Source organism: Mastomys coucha, unplaced genomic scaffold (assembly GCF_008632895.1).
Source record: "Mastomys coucha isolate ucsf_1 unplaced genomic scaffold, UCSF_Mcou_1 pScaffold13, whole genome shotgun sequence".
Lineage (NCBI taxonomy): Eukaryota > Metazoa > Chordata > Mammalia > Rodentia > Muridae > Mastomys > Mastomys coucha.
In genome coordinates this window covers 48,386,534-48,397,830 of record NW_022196895.1, presented here as the reverse complement: position 1 = coordinate 48,397,830, position 11,297 = coordinate 48,386,534, and positions in this window count along the sequence as shown.

Here is an 11,297-nt window from a genome sequence, read left to right as displayed (position 1 = left end):
AGAAATCCACCTGCCTCTGCCTCCCAAGTGCTGGGATTAAAGGCGTGCGCCACCACCGCCCGGCATTCCCAAGCATTTCTAAGTACAGGAACTACCTGGAAGTTTTGTTAAGATGCAAAATAGGAATAATCAATTTGAGGTCAGGCCCAGGACAGTGCATTTTAGTAAGTTTACAGGTGATAGTGGATTCTGAAGTCTGTGAGATCACAGCTTGGGTAATGAAGTGTTAAGATTCCTGGTACACATGTTCCTTCATGAGTTAATACAGCAACATGGAGGATAAATCGGCTTGCCATCCTCCCCTCCAGCTTCTGAGTTTAGAACCGGGTTGAAGAAGGATTTGAGCGTGAGACTGTGTCTGTGTATGAGACATGGCAGAAGCTGCAGCAGTGATAGCATCAAGAACGGAAGGTGTCTAGGCCACGGCTGGTGCCATTATGTCACTGAAGTCATAATCATGGGAATTAGCATTTGCAGACTTCTTGTTTTGTTTTGTTTTGTTTTGTTTTGAATGGAACCACTTTGTTCCAATTCTTGCTCTGATAGAATATTAACTATTATTATGGTTTAAGTTATAAATTGTCATATTACCAACAATTCTTATATATTACAAGAACTAAGTGGATGAGAGCAAAACTAAGTTTGTAATCAGTGGGCCAGATAGCAAATGTTATAGACATCTCTTATTGGGCCTGGGGAATGGCAATTCTGTGTCTGCAGGCCTCACAACATCACAAAATATTCACTCATACGTTCCTGGAAAAAATATCTTAAGAACATGGCAATCTGTTTTTGTTTTGTTTTTTTGTTTGTTTGTTTTGTTTTTTTAACATTAGCACAAAAATGTAGAAAAGAATGGAGGGTAGGGAAGATTTCAAAGAGTTTCTTCTGTTTTGATTTCCCATTGGTGAATGTATAAAGTTAGCCAGTGAAATCTCTTGATACACAAAGGTATTTATGATCTTTGATTTTTGAGGACATGGTTACAGAATTGCAAATTCTGTGACATAGCAAGTTAGCTACTATGGAGTTTAAGTATAATGTTTGTTTCTTCTAATACAGAACAAATACCACGGGATATAACTCTGTCAACAACACATTTAACAATCTTTTTTTTTTTTTTTTATTACCCTGATTGTATTTTACCCACAATGAATATACAGTTCTGGCCAAAGTTTGGTAGTGTTAGTTCACCAATCTCAGTTTTCTCAGTTTCATGAGTTAGATTTCAACCTTATCATCTGCAAAAACAAAAAACAAAAACAAAAAAGAAACAAATAACAGTAGGTTAAATTAGAAACATATCTAAACTCAGTTAATAGTCTGAGTAGAACCAGTTCAGGAAAGAAACATACTTTCATAGTCTTAGATGTGTAAGCTTTGTACCTCCCACCTTATTGTTCTGCCATCATGTGGCTTCCTCCTCAGATCACCACAGATGCTCAAGCTCCCATCATCCTGTTCTGAGCATCCAAAAGAGAACAGAAGAGAAAAGGATAAAGGAAAATGGAGGATGCATTGGGCACACATGAGCTCCATCCTATTCGCTAGTCAGTTGCCTCTGGAAGGTTGCATAATCATGATTAAAAAAGAATATTAACTGCCTTTTTAAGTAACAATTGCAGATGTTCTATTAACACTGGGATATAATTCCTCTTCTTTTTAATGATGCTAATTCCCCAATAGAATGTAGCTTTATAAAGAAATTCTATACTGACTCCACACTAAAAACATTTTCCCTTCTTTCAAGTCATTCTGGCCCTGTTCTAGTTAGCTTGGTACTTTCTTACATTCTAGTGACAAAATTCTGCTTAGTCAAATTCTACTAATAAAAACCTAATCATAATAACGATGTAATAACGATGCCTTCAGAACTCCTTTGAAAAGTATTTTGTAGAGGAGTATCCAGCAGGGGCCTGACTAATGATCACTTCAAAAGGACACATCTAATGAAATGTTATTTTGAGACCTTCCATTTGTGTTCCAGAAGCCTGAAGAGACATTTCATAACTAAGTGATATGAAGAGAAGAAGGGGTCTTCTGATTGGGTGAGTTTATTCAGCACACTGGGGATCAAGACAAAGTAAAGATTATTGAGCATCAGCCCATTTCTGTCAACTACTCTAACCTAGCCACCATGATGTCATATTTGAGCTCAGTGGGAGGTGGGGGAGACAATGAACATAAAAAGAATTAAAACAAAATGAAGGGGGTCTGTGACATTACACAGCACTGTTACATTTGTGCTAACTTCTTCCACGGTGACATAAACATATTTTTTATTAAAGGTGACAGTACAGCTTTTGGCCTAAGTACCATTGTCCTTGGTATATGGTATTGCTATTTTGTCTCAGGAAAAGCATGTATGTTGGTGTGGACAACTCTGGGCTATATTACTGAAAGAGCATCTGCTTTGTTCATTATCATGGCAATAGTGATTTGGAGAAAAAAAAAAAAAAAAGATTTGTCTGCAAAAGACAGTGTGAGTTTCCTGGGAACTCTCGGGACTACTTTGGCAGAAGTTGAAGGTTTCTGGTTTGTCTACAAAGCAGATGGAGTATATCCAGATGAACGCTTATTTGTGATTGTCCGTTTTCCTTTGGCTGTGACTACTAGAAGACTTTATTTTTATTTAATCAGTAGTCCAGATGGTGCTGTATTACCCGGTGGATGCGGGATGGGTATGGGTCAAATCAAGTCCATCTCATTTTATTCTCTGGTACCTAGTGCTTCACATTTTCCTTCTTTTCTTGTCCAAAACAAGCTACAAATTAAGGGAAAGAGTGAAAAGAGAGTAAGCATGACATGCTCAATGGAATGAGAAGCAGAATAGTTCTCAAGAGACAGCAGCTACAGAACTGAATTAAACAGCTATAAATGTCATATGATGAGCCTGCAAATATAGTTAACATGATTTCTAGAATCACATTAAGTTTTCCATCTCATTTGGTGCTGACAGCTCCATTAACTGCTATCTTCCCTGTCAAGAGCAGTTCTTCATGACCTCCTCAGGTGCAGGGTGAGCCTGTTAATACATGATTAATAGCCAAAAAACATAAGGGAAATTGTGACTATGTTGGCTTACAAACAACAATATAAAATATTTGATGTTCAGCAAAACTATTTTCTCAAAGGTATATTCTGTTTTCATCCAGATTGACTACTTTTTGGCAGAAAAATACCTGAATATGGTATTTTAAGCCACTCATTAGCTTTTTAAAGCTATATATTCTATAAGAATATATATTTAATTTTTATCTGCTCTGATTTCTTTTTGTATACTTTTTATACAAATATTTTACAGACAATATTTTAATTCTTATTCTTTACCTTCCCCAACCTCATCTAGATCCATCCCACATCACTACCCACCCAACTTCATGTTCTTTCTCTCTCAAAAATAAAACAAAAATGAAAATCAAAACAAACAAATAAGACAAAATACCACAAGCAAACTCTATCCTTTAACTTTCTACTCCGTACTTCCATCTTCTTGTTCTTCATAGGCCCATCCCTCTTGCCTAACTTAGTCTTTGCTTTCCAAGTAGAAGTTTTAGTAGGGATTCCTATGTCATGTCAAACTTTCTCATCCAAGCAACTTCAATGAGATCCATCCTTTAAGGACACAGCTTATGGGCTGGTGAGATGGCTAAGCCAGTAAGAGCACCGACTGCTCTACTGAAGGTCCTGAGTTCAAATCCCAGCAACCACATGGTGGCTCACAACCACCCGTAGTGAGATTTGATGCCCTCTTCTGGTGCGTCTGAAGACAGCTACAGTGTACTCAATTATAATAATAAATAAATCTTTAAAAAATAAGAATAAAGGACATAGCTTATGAACAACTTAAAGAAGAAGAATATGTAGTGTTCATCAAAGAGAAGTGTTTAGTATATTATCCTTCTGACTAGTAAATTCTCAGTTTGCCAAGGGTTTTCTATACCCTTAGACAAAGAACCTCAATGAGAACTTTAGACCTCATAAAAGAATTTTGTGAGATCTCTTTGCACAGATCTCTCGAGTATTTTCCTAAAATCATTGTGTATGGTATAAAAAGTAGTTACAAACATTAATATCTTCTTTTCAAATCCATAGGTATTAAAATAGCCTAAGTTGTATCAGCTAATGCTGGAAATATGTAGTTGAACAAATTATTAACATACTGCTGTGTATTGAAATGAGCTGACTCTTGTTGGAAAAGAAACATATATAATAAACTTGATCATCCATCAGCCAGCCAAGGACTATTGATAAATTATGGTTAGTGGTGAATGTTACAGTACAGGAAAGGTCCACATTTCCTATACATGATCTCCTCCCCAGAGTAGTCTTCCTTTAAATCCTCATGCATGGATATGCTTCCTACTCATGTGCTAATTTTCTTTCTGAACCATCTTTCGCTGCCATGCCCTATGGTTTTGCTAATTCCTCCCATCTGGGCATTAATTAGATGCTACCTTCAGGTATTTAGGATTAGGAGGTTTCATATGCTTTGTATTCTTTATTTCCTCCAAATAGTGGTTATTTTTCCAAGAAGTGGTTGTCCAGACAGAGACAGAATTTCTTATTGGTGCTATAGTCTAAATGTCTGTCTCCTCATCCAATTCAGGTGTTGAAACTAAACTCAAGGAATAGAAGCATGAGGCACTTTGGAAAAGCGGAGTTCTCATCCAATGTAGTCAGTGTCATTATGGATAAGCTTAGGGCTTGAGAGACAGCCCAACCATTAAGAGCACTTCCTGTTCTTCTAAAGTACTTGAGTTTTGATTCTTGTACCCATGTGCAGTAGCTCACAATGTCCCGGTAACTCCAGTTCCAGGGGATCTGACATCCTCTTCTGGCCTCTGTAGGTGCCTGAGCACATGAGTATATACTAACATGCAGACACAGGCACACATAAGTGTGCATAGTTTAAAAAAAAAAATAACTGAACCTAAAGGAGTTTGTTTCCACCTTCCTCCACATGAAGATTTAATGGGAAGACAGTCCTTTGGAAGGGTTTTACCAGAACCAAACCAGGGAGGATGAAAACAGAATTTAGAAACTGCTTAGGCAGAGACAGGGACCTTGATTTTTGTCCTTGACCAAAAGCCAGAGATATTCTGGTTAAAGGCAAGAAATGCCAGAAGTGGGTTCTGAATCCTACTCCCGTTTCTTATCTTTTTTTCTCCTTTTATACAGCCTGAATGAGCCCAGCTGCCTGCAAAGTTACATGGGAAAATGTGACCAAAATTAAGAGGCTTCTGGACACCTCATGGACAGGGTGGGCTGATTGCATAGCCTATGGCATGACCAGTCCAACACCCATATCTCAACTCATTAATGCTTCAGTAACCCCAAGACGGGGTCCATCTATGGGTGTGCTTAGTTTATCTACAAGAATAGAACAGCGCCTGGCATACCAGATCTCTGCTTGCTTGCTTTGTCTTAAATTCTCATCTAAAAACCTATAAACTCCTTTTCTAAAATGACCCTTCTCCCTGGTCCACGAAAATCCTTTACATTTGTGCAATGAGAACCTGGAGCCATTGGCTCAGTGGAAGTTTGGTATGAGCATGAGATTTTGCAGCCTGACTCCTTAACTAAGTCTTTCTGAGATGAAGCAGCCCCTGTCCTTTTCAAGAGGCCTATTGGGATAGTTACTTTTCTGTTGATGTGATAAAACACCAAGACCAAGGCCACTCAGAGGAGAAAGTTTATTTGTGTTATGGTTCCAAAGGGATAAGAATGGGCTTGTGGTTTCCTGGAGACAAGAGCCTGTCACTGTAAACATGGTGATAAGCAGCAGGCATGCTAGCTTGAGCAGAACACCCAAAACGCATGTCCTTTGCCACGAGCACAACAGAGAGAGAGGAATGAAAATGTCACAAAGCTTTGAAGCCTCGAAATCTGCCCCCAGTGAGGTACTTCCATCAGCAAGGCATGGCCACTTAGACTACTCCGATCAGCACCACCAGCTGGGGACCCAAGTGTTATAAATATGTGAGCCTGTGGTGGGCATTCTCAACCAAACCACCATATCTGCTCTTCCCAATTTCAGATCTGTTCTCTAACTGGGAAGATGGTAGTTACAAGAAAGGAATGTGGTATAAACTCTGTCTCAATGTATGAAAAGTCTTTTTTTAAAAAGTTGATTCTAAAGGATGACTCTAAAATGGGTGGCTACCATTACTATAATGTTGTACAGACATACCTAAGGAAAGAAAGTATAATTTCATTAAAGTCATGGACTGTTATTTTTCTTTGTAGTTTTGTTCATATGATTGTGCAACTTTCAAAAATTAAGTATGTAATAAATACATCTATGACTTTATAAGCTAATGACTACACATCATGGGTGACCAAATCAGAGCTTACTGAAGCATTATGATTGAGAGATTGCAAGATAAAAGTGCTAAGGACAGAAACCAGTATCAATTGAGATCCTACACAGTATAAAGGACTAAAATGAAATGAATTGCCAGCTAGTCCAATAAAGAGCATTTCTTTTGTAGAAGTCTTTTTGCCCAGTAGAATTCAGAAAGCAGCATTGCTTCACAAGCAGAGGAAGACACAAATGGATGCTGATGTGCTAAGTCCAGCTAGGAATGCGTGTGCATATCAACACATGAATCCCAGAGTTCCATGTTCATGTAGAATACTCAAAGGAGCGGAGTTACAGAAGAAACATAAATGGAGAGCAAGAAAACAGCTATACAAAGAAGTGGTTGAGAGGGGAAATATTGTGTCAGGCCTTGGCTCAAAGAAAACAGTCTTTTGGTTAAGGGAAGTGTTCATAGCATCTATTAAATGCATTCACCACAAAAATAAAGGCCAGCTGTGGAAGATTAACATTTGTAATAAACATTGGAAAGGAAGGAATGTTGAAGGCAAATATACATTGTGAAACAAAGCCTGTGCTCTTAGGAAGAGAAGAGTTCTTCTGAGAGAATGGGATCAAGGGTTGGGGGTTGCTCTCTGTACCACAGGGGGACATGGAGAAGCAGGGGACCCTAATAACATCAGCATATTCTGCCTGAAAAAAAAGCTTGCCATCCCACAGATAAAATGCCAATTTCTCCTGAATAGAAGAAAGTCTGACCGAAGAAAGTTTATATACCTATGATGGAGTACCCTACATTTTAATAATCAAATTTAATTTAAACATGATTTAGAAATGTGATATTCAGCCTGGGGGCTACTGCCTACCTGAAGGTCCCATGTCAAATATCCTGTGTTAGCATTTCTTCTAGGCTCTGCCCCACAGTTATCTGGCAACTGCCAGATATGCCTGACTCAGTATAAAAGGGGCAGCTTGCCCCCTCCACTCTCTCTTGCTCCTTTGCTCTCTTTCTCTCTTACCCTCTTAACCTCTTCGCACCCAGCCCCTTCTCTCACCGTTCCCCTCCCCTCCCCCCCACATGTTCATAACTGTCCTCTCCTCCTCTCTCTCTCCCTCTCTCCTTCTCTCTCTCCCTTTCTCTCTCCTTCCCTCTCTCTCTTTCCCCCTCTCTCTGTCTTTCCCTCTCTCCCTCTCTCTCTTTGCCTCTCTCTCTCTCTTCCCCCCTCTCTCCCTTCCCCTCTCTCTCTCTCTCTCCCTTTCTGTCTTTACTCCCTTCTCAACTCCCCTTCCCCTGCCCTATATAAACTCTGTTCCACACTATGTGGAATATAGTACAGAATAAAGTTATGGCTGGTACCTCAGGGGGAAGGGATACCCCAGCATGGGCCGACAGAGGCACCCCCTTCTCCTGCACCATACCGTGCCTCTAACAAACACATCCCGTGGTTCCTTTTCTTTTTTATAAAACACAACATCCTGCATGTCAGGTATTTACATTATGATTCATAACATTAGCAAACTTACAGTCATAAAGTAGCAAGAAAATGATTTTATGGGTTTGGGGATCACCACAATATGAGGAGCTATACTAAAGATTTGCAGCCCTAGGAAGGTTGAGAACCACTGATTTAGATAAACAAAATTGTCTGGCTACTTCATAAATTCCTCAGACACTTAAACATAGAGCTGTGATTTGCTAGTACTGGTATTTAATAATGTATATGCATATGTTTAAAGAACTATGGTTGAGAAATATAGAACTGACGGCCTTAGTTTATATGGTAAGGCTCATGCTTGCAGACATAGAGTACATAAGATATAAACAAGTAGAAATTTTTTAGATGCCAGGGAAAGAAATCTGAATCTGTAGAGATAATGAGCACATATTAATAGGTCTGTGCAACTGAGAATATGTTGTCTTTCAGTGAACACTATTTTTGGAAGCTATTCTCTCCAATCTAATAAGCATTAGCCACAGCCAGCTATTGCAATATAAATATAAGCTGATTAAAACTAAATGTCACACTTCATTCCAATAGTAGCTCCATAGTAGCTATTGTACTATTCAGTGCATTGTGGGACGTTTCAATTTTCATGGCAAATTCTACTGGATAGAAATGGTGTGGGACAAGTTTGGGACATAGAGACACTACAGTTGTCTTGCATTTCAGGAGCAGTAAAAAATTTAAAGTAGCAACAAAAGCTGAACATAGAGTGTCAGGCTACAGCATGAAGAGCTGGAGAGAGGCTCAGTTGGTACGAAAACATTAAGAATGTTTTCAAACCCAAATAACTCATACACAGGGGGAACTGTTCCTCCACTCTATCTATCTAGTCTACAACCTTGTTCATCACATCACAGTTTTGGTCCAGGACATCTAAAGTAGCAAATGACGTTGCCACACTTAGTGGGCAGAAGGAAGAATGAAGAAGGTAGCTAGGAATAAAATCTGAGAGTCATTCCAACCCCAATCGCTCTCTCATACCACAAAGACAAATTACCACAAAGGTGTTTGAGGCAACTTTTATCTAAAGCAATAAGTTGAAAGCCCCCAGTTATCCCCAATGTCTTTAGAGTCTTCCAAGTGTCTTCATGTGTATGAAATTGCAAAACAAACAAGAAGCCAACCAACTTTTACTCAGTTCTCCTGATTTCCTGAGAGACAAATAGTCCCTCAGGCAAGAAGAATAAAGACAGGACCCAGTAATACTGCCCTGTATTTATCCATCTCGAAAAAGGCTTCAATTTAAGAGAGCCAATGATAGTTTTTAATGAAGTAGGAATTTCTTGAGAGAGAGATTGTGAAATGTCTCTTAGCAATATTTGGTCACTGCCAATTCTTTACTACCATTTCAGCCATGCAAAGAGTAGCAGGGACCTCCCCACAGACAGGACGTTTTGAAGTAGACATTCCATTGAGGACAGGATAGAAGAGGATGTGTCAAACTTGTTGATACAGGAAAGGTCTCTAAGCTGCTGGGTGGGGACAAGAATGACCTGCCTGTTCCTTATTTTTCAAAGGCCAATAACACTCGCCATATTAAACAGGAATGTGATGTTTATTTGTGGATTTAAAAAAAAAAAGCCTTTGGTCAGCCTTTCAAATAATAAAAATTTCCAACATTAATGGAATACCAAAATAACGATGGTATTTCCTCAGAGGAGCATAATGATTTCTTCAGAACGGATTCGCTGCATAAACTCTGAGCACTTTCTTCCCCTGCAGGAAGATCTGAGAACAAGTTTGCCACTTGGAAAAAACGAGGAGCTAATAACTCCATCCAGTCATGGGAGGGTACAGGTGCTTCACCAGCCCCACAAGCACATCCCAGCTCCAACAAGTGGGCTATTTCTAAATGACCCCTTGAGACTCCCAGTCACACTGTGTATTTGGCCTGGGAGAAGGGACTCATTGGCAGAGCAGCCAGCAGCATCATCCACAGGGACTGACTTTACTGGCAGAACGCATTCCCTGAACATATTGACTCTCGAAACACAGAACACGGGCCCACAGTTTATTAAAAGCAATTGTGTGTCTCCTCTGTCTAGCCAAACATTTGGTCTGTTGCACAATACTCCAGGACTGGGCTTCAGGCGTGCTCCTTTTAAGTAAAACTGTTGCCCACAGGCCCAATTTATAACAAACCTCTGATATCCCACAGCGATCCTTTTCTGGAATGTTCATTGGGTGCTTAATCATGCACCACCTTTTGCCATTCGCAAGGAACACGGATTTAAGCTTTGTTCTCCATAATAATGTTTTATCACTTAGCTATGTCCATTTTTTACACTTTTTCTGAGGGCAAGAACGGCTGTTTTCCAATTAGTTCATTTTCAAAGGTGATTTGAAGCTTATTTAGAGGCTTTAATATAGTTTAATAGACTTTTAAGCACAGGCGTTGGGGAGGGGCAGGAAAAACGGAGCTGTACACACTTAAGAAGGGATTCAAAATCCAGTTGTTCAAAGGATTTAAAATGGTAACTAAAAAAACAAAAAAAAAATGCTTACACATGATGATTTTTAACTAAGTAAATTTCTTCAGTAAAAAAGATTAGAAGATGGTTTATGAAGTGCATTATGTAGAACTGCAGGCTCATAAGGCAACACTGTTGGTCCGAAAAGGTCACAAAGAAGTCAAGTCACTATTTGGACTTGATCACATTCTTCATCAGTTTGTGAGATTGTGCCAGAAAAGCAACTGTGGCTGTTTGCATGAATGTTTGTCTCAGCCAGCCAGACTCTAGAGCAGCAGATGGGGGGTTGGGGGGAGGAAGGAGGAGGATGGGAGGGGGGTCGGAATTCTCTTCCTCTTCTTATCTCTTTAAGTTTCCCTGTTGTTTTCTCTGGCTGGGGGCAGTATTTGAATCTCTCTAAAACTTCAGTCCTGCAAGAGGGAATGACTGAAGTTCTATTTTCTGAAATCCAGGTTGAATAACATCCTGCCTATCCAGGGATGAAAGTCTCAACTTGCTTGATCTCGGGTACCCAGGGCCTGAAGATGGACGGATCGTTATTTGATAGACAACACTACTCCATGCATCGTGTAATTAATAAAAATACAGTGGACTAGGAAACATAATTTTAAGATAAGGACCTCAGAACAGAGTGACAATGCTTTAAACATGATATTCTGTGGAGCTAAAAAATCATTAAAGCTTAAGGTAGAATTTGATATTGACTTTATTTGGTTACATAGATCTTGGACAACTAAAAAGATACTTGCCAAATTCTCAAATTCTCATACTTTGTATTTCGTCTTAATACAGGCTGTTTCCTCCTTGAGATACTGTCAAATATCAGTCATGATAGATTCAATTTTATAGAAGGACTTAAGGACCCATTTGTTTCTTGTTTATATGAAACAGAATTTATTATATTTTTATTAATGTCAAAGTTTTAAACATGGTAATTGATAGGTTATTTCTCCACCAGTGAAATGAGCCAATTCAAGCCAAATTAGAATATGTGAAAGT